The sequence below is a fragment of the Populus euphratica genome, unplaced genomic scaffold (genome assembly GCF_000495115.2).
Source record: "Populus euphratica unplaced genomic scaffold, PopEup_1.0 scaffold1474.1, whole genome shotgun sequence".
NCBI classification, from domain to species: domain Eukaryota; kingdom Viridiplantae; phylum Streptophyta; class Magnoliopsida; order Malpighiales; family Salicaceae; genus Populus; species Populus euphratica.
This window is the reverse complement of record NW_011501324.1, coordinates 6,598-15,443: the sequence shown is the minus strand read 5'-3', so window position 1 is coordinate 15,443 and position 8,846 is coordinate 6,598. Positions and strand designations below refer to the sequence as shown.

At 38.5% G+C, this 8,846-nt stretch overlaps 1 pseudogene; it reads left to right on the top strand.

The window, feature by feature from the left end:
- Positions 1 to 561: 561 nt before the first annotated feature.
- LOC105117673 (uncharacterized) lies at positions 562 to 7,241 on the top strand (annotated as a pseudogene).
- The last annotated feature ends 1,605 nt before the right edge of the window (positions 7,242 to 8,846 follow it).

Sequence of the window (8,846 nt, the reverse complement as noted above, 5' to 3'; positions counted from 1 at the left end):
ACTTTCTTTTTATAATAAACTTATCAAGCATTAATGAAAAGGGCGTTGACCCATCCTCTTATGCAAAATCTGTCTCTTGGTGAATATGATTCAAGCAAACGACTTGAAAGGCAGTACTCTTAGCAATGTGACAAGAGAACCTATATTTATAAGGTGGTGGCTATTATTCATTCACAAGAAGATTACATCCATACTTAATATACAAAGAATTCTTAATCATGCATTTTCTCACACATCTATACACGCATCTGCAGATTAAGAAACATAGGTCCCCCTTCTAGAATCCATAATACTCGACAAAGAACAAGAATGGAAAACGAAGAAAGGTCACAATCTGAAACTCAATACCAAAGAGAGCTTGAAGGAGTTTGGAATGATGTGGCGCACCTGACCAGTATGCTAGAGCAAATATTGAGAGCTAAAGATGGAGAGGGAACATCTACTTAACCTGATGAAGCACCACCAGCAGCTCAAGTCCCTATTACACCTATAAACACGGGGGAAAATACACCAAATAAGCAGCATCCTAATCCCATTCGGCCCATCCAAATCCCTATTACGATGGATTTAACAAACAAGGATCCACAAGACGTCAGATTCTCTAATCACGAAGGGTATGATAAGTGGACTATGCTAGAAGAGAGGCTAAGGGCAGTTGAAGGAAATGATTTATTTAACCTAATTAGGGCCGCTGAAATATGTTTAGTGCCTAACATCGTAATTCCAAAGAAGTTTAGAGTTCCGGAGTTTGTTAAGTATACCGGAATGGAATGCCCAAAGACCCATCTTCGTTCTTACTATAACAAGATGGCAGAAGTTATCCATGATGATAAATTGCTAATTTACTTCTTCCAGGATAGCTTGACAGGATCGGCTCTTAGCTGGTATATGAGGCTGGACAATGTTAGAATCAAGAAATGGACAGATATGGCTGATGCTTTCTTAAAACAATACAAGTTCAATCTTGACATTGCTCCTGATAGGACCAGTTTGATTACCATGGAGAAAGGAACTCAAGAGTCCGTGAGAGCTTACGCTCAAAGGTGGCGAGACCAAGCTATCAATGTACAACCTCCACTAATAAAGACAGAGATGGTAACACTGTTTGCCAATACTTTTAGGGCCCCATACTATGAACATCTTATGGGTAGCTCAGCCCAGCATTTCTATGATGTTGTGCAAATTGCTGAAAGGATTGAGCAAGGAATCAAAAATAGGAGAATTGCAGAACCTGTAGAGAAGAAGGGTTTTTTTGGGAAGAAAAAGGAAACTGAGGTGAATAACCTAGAAGGCAGGTACTAAGGGAAAGGAAGAAACTACCAAAATTATCAAACACCTACCTCCCAAATCACCAGTATCAACTTTTCCAAACCCTCCATACCAAACCAACCCCATCAAACAAAATTCCCAGCCAGCAACCAAAACAGTTACCAAAAGAGAGACAACCGACAACTAGAAGAACCATTACCACCGTTGCCAATAACCCTAAAGGAGTTATATGCCAAGTTGCTAAGTATTGAACAAATAGCTCCCTTACCATTACCACCTATGCAACCGCCTTTCCCTACTTGGTACAACCCCGAGTTGACTTGTGAATACCATGCTGGTAATGCCGGTCATAGCATCGAGAACTGCGTGGCTTTTAAGAAAAGGGTATCACAGTTAATCAAAATCGGATGGGTTACTTTTAAAGATTCGCCTAATGTGAATTCAAACCCTCTACCCAAACATGCTGTAGGTGGTAGTGGAGTGAATACTATGGAGGTCGGTAGCAAAGAGAAGGTGCTAAGAGTGACCATGGCGAGGCTGTGCGAGATGTTGGTACAATCTGGACATTTGGAGAAACCATCTGAACATTGCATGAGAAAAAATGATTTTTGCCCATTCCATAAAAAGAAAGGGCATCACATTGATGAATGCATTGAGTTTCATCAAAAGGTTGCGAGAATGCTGACTTTAGGAGAGCTAAGGATTGAGGCTGCAATAGATAATGAAGAGATAGAGATGATAGAGAATCAGGGGAAATGCAGAGTCCAATCAACGGCTAATGGGCTCTCGAAATTGGTATTAACTAAGCCCTCGTATGCAAACAAAGTAGACTATAGAGTGATTCCTGGAGATTATGGTTATACCTTGAATGTCGAAACTCCTTTGTCGTTGTTTCAAACTGAGATAAGTGGGCTAACTCGAAGTGGTCGTTGTTTCACACCTGAAGAACTAGAGAAGCAAAGAAAGGCTAAGGGCAATGAGGTGTTGGACCTAAATAAAGATTTTGAGGTAAATAAACCTGTGACTGAGGAAGAAACAAATGAGTTCCTGAAATTGATGAAGCATAGTGAGTATTGTATAGTGGATCAGTTAAAGAAAACCTCTGCCAAGATCTCCATCATGTCATTAATACTCAACTCCGAGCCGCATCGTAATGCTTTGCAAAAAGTACTGAATGAAGCCTATGTACCCCAAGATATTGAACAAAAGACTATGGAGCATCTAGTAGGGAGGATCCATGCTGCCAATTACCTATATTTCATGAAAGATGAACTTGACGCTAAAGGAACAGGACATAACAAGCCTTTGTATGTCACGGTACGATGTAAAGATTGTCTCATCGGTAAAGTTCTCATCGGTAAAGTTCTCATCGATAATGGCTCAACCCTTAATGTGTTACCAAGACATATGCTGGACGAAATGCCGATAGATCCCTCACACATGCAACATAGTGTGATGATGGCTAGAGCGTACGATGGCTCGCCAAGGAAAGTGATAGGGACAATTGAGGTCGAACTAGCTGTGGGTCCACAAGTCTTTCTAGGACCCTTCAAGTGATGGATATCCACCCTTCCTATAGCATATTGTTAGGAAGGCCATGGATACATTCTGCAGGAGCTGTCCCTTCCTCGTTGCATCAATGTTTGAAGTACATTACTAATGGTGTCCTAGTGACTGTTAAGGCTGAGGAGACTATATCGATGGTAAGAAATGTGGCAGTTCCATTTATTGAAGCTGAAGATTGTAAGGATGGAAATCTTCATGCATTTGAGGTTATGAATACCGAGTGGGTGCCCAAGAACACTGTGGTGAGGAAACCAGAAATTTTGGAGGCCACCAAAATGGCCGCTAAAAGCTTTTTGAAGCACAAGATTCCTTTCCCATATGATATCGAGAAAGGAAAACTTGAGTTGATTGATATAATCAAGCTGAAAGCTGTAGAACAGAGGTTTGGGCTTGGATATAAGCCTAAGAAGGAGGATTACAAGCGAGTTGCTGGTGCAAGAAGGGAGAAAAGAATGGCGAGGATTGAAGGAAGAAAGCCTGAAGAAGAGAACTTAGCCATCCCTCCTATCAGGATTTCTTTTCCAAAGGCTGCATACGTGATGCAACCTAATAAGGGATATGAAAACCTCCTTCAGAAGCTTTCTTCAATAAACATAAACAGTCTGGAGGAAGATCAAGTTGAGGACGTCGCTGAGAAGTTTGAATCCAAAAGAAAGGATGAAGAGTTGCCGCAATTAACCATCTACACTTTGGAAGAAGTTACTACCAAAACTTTTGTTTGAAAGCTAGCCGAAGGAGAGAAGTTCCAGAATTGGGAGACCTAAGAAGCTCCATTGGTTTTCAAAATGTAATCAACAATGATTGTTGGATTATAACTTTATTTATGATTGGTTATCTTTTTGTTTTGTTTTAATTCATTGACAATCAAAGCTCAAGATGTCAATTGGATTTTATTTTTGTTTTTTTGAGCCAATCTTTTCCTTTTAATGAGATCATGCATTTTTTCAAATTTCATTTTGATGTCTTACTATGCATTTACACATCACTTCCCGCTTTCAGGAACCCTGAAAGCGGATCTTCCGTAACAACACCTACACTTTACATGGAGAATGAATGGCCAAACTTTAAAGAATACATAGTAGCTGTAGAAGATGAGGAATGGGAGAAGAAAAACATAGGGGAATTCACAAAATTAATAGAACAACATGAACAGGCTTGGAGGCCCGCTAAAGAGGAACTTGAAACCATAAATATGGGTAATGAAGAAATCAAGAGAGAGCTGCAAATAGGGACTTTGATCACCCCTGAAGAGAAAGAAGAATTGATTACACTGCTCAGAGATTACGTAGATGTCTTTGCCTGGTCCTACAAGGATATGCCTGGTTTGGATACGGATATCGTAGTAAATAGGATACCACTGATGGATGGATGCAAATCGATTAAACAGAAGTTGAGGAGAACTCATCCGGAGGTCTTAATCAAAGTAAAAGCAGAAATTGAAAAACAATGGAACGCTGGTTTTTTGGAAGTAGTCAAGTATCCACAATGGGTGTCAAACATAGTAGTGGTACCCAAAAAGGAAGGTAAAATTAGAGTTCGTGTGGACTTTAGGGACTTAAATCGGGCTAGCCCTAAAGATAATTTCCCTCTACCACACATAGATATGTTAGTTGATAATGCAGCACGTAGCTCCACATATTCCTTTATGGATGGGTTTTCAGGATACAATCAGATAAAAATGGCACAAGAGGATAAGAAGAAGACAACCTTTGTAACACCATGGGGAACTTTTGCTACAAAGTCATGCCATTTGGTTTAAAGAATGTCGGGGCCACCTACCAAAGGGCTATGGTGACTTTGTTTCACGACATGATGCACAAAGAGATTGAAGTATACGTGGATGACATGATTGCTAAATCTAGAGAGGGAGAAAATCATGTCCAAATATTAAAGAAATTGTTTGAAAGACTAAGGAAATATAAGTTGAGACTTAACCCAGCGAAGTGTTCGTTCGGGGTGAAATCTGGGAAATTGTTGGGATTTGTGGTGAGTGACAAAGGGATAGAAGTTGACCCCCACAAAGTAAAGGCTATTCAATCTATGCCACCTCCCAAGACTGAGAAAGATATGAGAGGTTTCTTAGGAAGGTTGAATTACATTGCTCGGTTTATATCCCAATTAACCACGACTTGTGATCCAATCTTTCATTTGTTAAGGAAGAAGAACCCAGGAATTTGGAATGAAGAGTGTGAAAAGGCCTTTGAGAAAATCAAGCAATACTTGTTGAATCCGCCCTTACTTGTTCCTCCTGTACCAGAAAGGCCATTGATATTGTACCTAACAGTAACAAAAACAGCAATGGGATGTGTGTTTAGGCAACACGATGAAACCGGAAGGAAGGAAAGGGTCATTTATTACTTGAGCAAGAAGTTCACGAAATGTGAGTCTAGGTATACTGTGATTGAGAAGCTGTGTTGTGCACTGATATGGGCTGCAAAGAGATTACGTTAGTATATGTTGTATCACACTACATGGTTAATTTCCAAATTAGACCCGTTGAGGTATATTTTTGAAAGCCCTATTTATCGAGCCGAATTGCAAGATGGCAAGTTCTATTGGCTGAGTATGACATAGTATATATGACAAGGAAAGCCGTAAAGGGGAGTATTATTGCTGATCTCTTGGCTGACCATGCTATGGAAGATTATGAGTCATTAGACTTTGACTTTCCCAATGAAGATGTGCTTGCAATCGAGGAAAAGAAATCAGATTGGTGGATTATGTACTTTGATGGTGCTGTAAATGTATGTGGCAATAGGGCAGGTGCAGTGATAATCTCTCCTGATAAGAAGCAGTATCCAGTTTCAGTTAAGCTGCAGTTCGGGTGCACCAACAACACAGCTGAGTATAAAGCTTGCATTCTTGGTTTAGAAGCTGCATTGGAGCTAAACATTAGAAAGATAGACGTGTATGGAGACTCAATGCTGATCATTTGCCAAGTAAAAGGAGAATGACAAATCAAGGAAGAGAAGTTAAGGCCTTACCAAGAATACCTGTCTAAACTGGCTGGAGAATTTGAGGAAATAGAGTTCACCCATCTAGGAAGGGAAGGAAACCAGTTTGTAGATGCTTTAGCTACACTAGCATCTATGGCCAAAATAGATTTTGGGCACAAGGTACAACCAGTACACATCAATATCAGAAATAACCCAGCTCATTGTTGCTCAGTTGAAAGAGAAGTGGATGGAAACCCTTGGTATTATGATATCAAGAATTTCATCCAAAACCAGGCATATCCCATAGGGGCATCCAAAATCGACAAGAAGACCTTGAGGAGGTTGGCAACGGATTTTTATCTTGATGGGAAGATCTTGTATAAGAAATCATTCGACGGGACTTTGTTGAGATGTTTAGATGAATTTGAGGCAAAAAGCGCATTACGAGAAGTCCATGAAGGGATTTGCTCAACCTATGCTAATGGACATGTGATGGCTAGGAAAATACAAAGAGCCGGTTACTTCTGGATGACATTAGAGAAGGATTGCATCGACTATGTCCGAAAATGTCATAAGTGCCAAATATATAATGACAAAATCAACGCCCCTCCAACTCCTCTGTTTAACTTGACATCTCCATGGCCCTTCGCGATGTGGGAGATTGATGTGATTGGACCTGTAAACCCAAAAGCCAGCAATGGTCATAGGTTTATTCTCGTGGCTATTGACTACTTTACAAAATAGGTAGAAGCTGGGTCATTTGCTCATGTAACATAAAAAGTAGTGAAGAAATTTATTGAGAGAGATTTGATTTGTCGATACGGTCCACTAAAAAAGATTATAACTGATAATGCCCAGAATTTCAATGGCAAGATGATAATAGAACTCTGCGCTCAATGGAAAATCAAGCATTCCAACTCTTCGCCGTATAGACCAAAGATGAATGGTGCGGTAGAAGCTGCTAACAAGAATATCAAAAAGATTATTCAGAAGATGGTAGTCACCTATAAGGATTGGCATGAGATGTTGCCATTTGCCCTTCATGCGTATCGCACCGCAGTTCGAACCTCAACAGGAGCTACCCCGTACATGTTGGTATATGGAATGGAGGCGGTTATGCCTTTAGAAGTGGAAATCCCCTCATTGAGAGTACTGGTGGGCTCTGAGCTGGAAGAGGTAGAATGGGCAAAAGTTAGATATGAACAGATGAATTTGATCAGTGAAAATAGGATAGCCGCAATCTATTATCATCAACTCTACCAAAAAAGAATGGCCAAATCATATGATAAGAAGATCCGACCTAAAGGATTCCATAAAGAAGATCTTGTACTAAAGAAAATATTGCTTTTATTGGAAGAAGATTAGAGTAAATGGACACTAAATAATGAGGGCCCTTACGTGGTAAAGAAAGCGTTCTCAAGAAGAGCTTTATTGTTATCTAGAATGGATGGAGGAGATCTAGTTAAATGATTAGTACTTAAAAGTGCATTTTTATCATGGTTTTATATCATCATTTTGCACTTGAAGTATCGATAACTCCTTAACTAAAATATGTTTTATAATAATGTATCTAATAATATAAGATACCTATAATTTGTGGTAAATATCTATTTTTAATGCAGGCCTATCACATAAATGAAAGGATTGAATGATGACTTGAAGAACTTAAATTGCAAGGATAAAGAGATGGCCAAACTTAGAAAAGAGATGTCGGTGCAATCCAAACCGGAACACTGTTCGGTAATTGGGTCATATCTGGAGCTACAGATCTCAGATTTAGGTCCAATTTATATGGATGGAAAGGTAAGACATAGGCCTACAACTTTCATATGGAGCCCAAGATCTAAAAAGGCCATTATCAAGTCCAAATTGTAGCAACAACAAAGAAGCCCGAATCTGTCTTCCAGCCCGAGCACTGTTCGGTATTTTGGCCATATCTGGAGTTCTAGAAGTCCAAATGAGCTGAAATTTTTACACAAGAAAGCTGAGACAATTGCCTACAACTTTCATGTTTGCAACTGGCTCCAATTTTGACGTTATCAATGACGTTTTGGGCAGACAAAAGAAGATAAGGATTGTCACCAAGTCAAAAGTTGGTCACCCACTTATCAATTAGTCATCAAATCAATAGTTCCCAATTTTGGCCTATAAAAGGAGACATTTGCCATGCATTTAGGCATCTTGGTCTCCAGATCAAGATCATGCTCTTCCTTTCTCTCTTTGTATTTTTTATGCTTTGTTTTCATTAATATTAAGTTTATGCCTTTCATTTCCTTTCCTTTACTTAGTTAACTTTTATGTTCTTATTTTGTTTATCTATTTTGCTTTCTTTCATTATGTCTAGCTAAGTTAATTATGTCAAGGTGAAAAGGTTACACTAATGGTGTAAGAATAAGTATAATGTAAACTTAATATGGACCTTAATGTTTGATACTAACATGTTTTATATTTGTTATCTTGTTCACTCTTTAATACTTTGCTTGTTAAATGACTAATCTTGATTTATGTTGTATAACACTTGGTACAACAAATGCTTGGCACTTTCATAGCCCATAATGTATGGTATAACCGACACCTGAGCTATGAAAGGAACTTGATTTATTGTTAACATAAGTTATAATCATGAATGCTTGACGAGATTTACAAGTATTAGCATTAATTGAATAAGATGACTAATGTAATCATGTTAACAATATATAATCTGATTGGAACCTCCTTTGTGTGTGGTTTCCAATTCAATAATAAGAGTTTATACTATACTTGTTTGATATACCATTAGTGGAACCTCTAACCTTGACATTTGTTATTATTATTGCTTAATCCTTACATTAATATTTGATCTCCAAGTTCTCATCATCATCATCTTCTTCTTCTTCTCTTTCTTTATTATTATTATTATTATTATTATTATTATTATTATTATTAGTACTACTACTACTACTACTACTACTACTACTACTACTACTACTACTACTACTACTACTACTACTACTACTACTACTACTACTACTACTACTACTACTACTACTACTACTACTACTACTACTACTACTACTACTACTACTACTACTACTA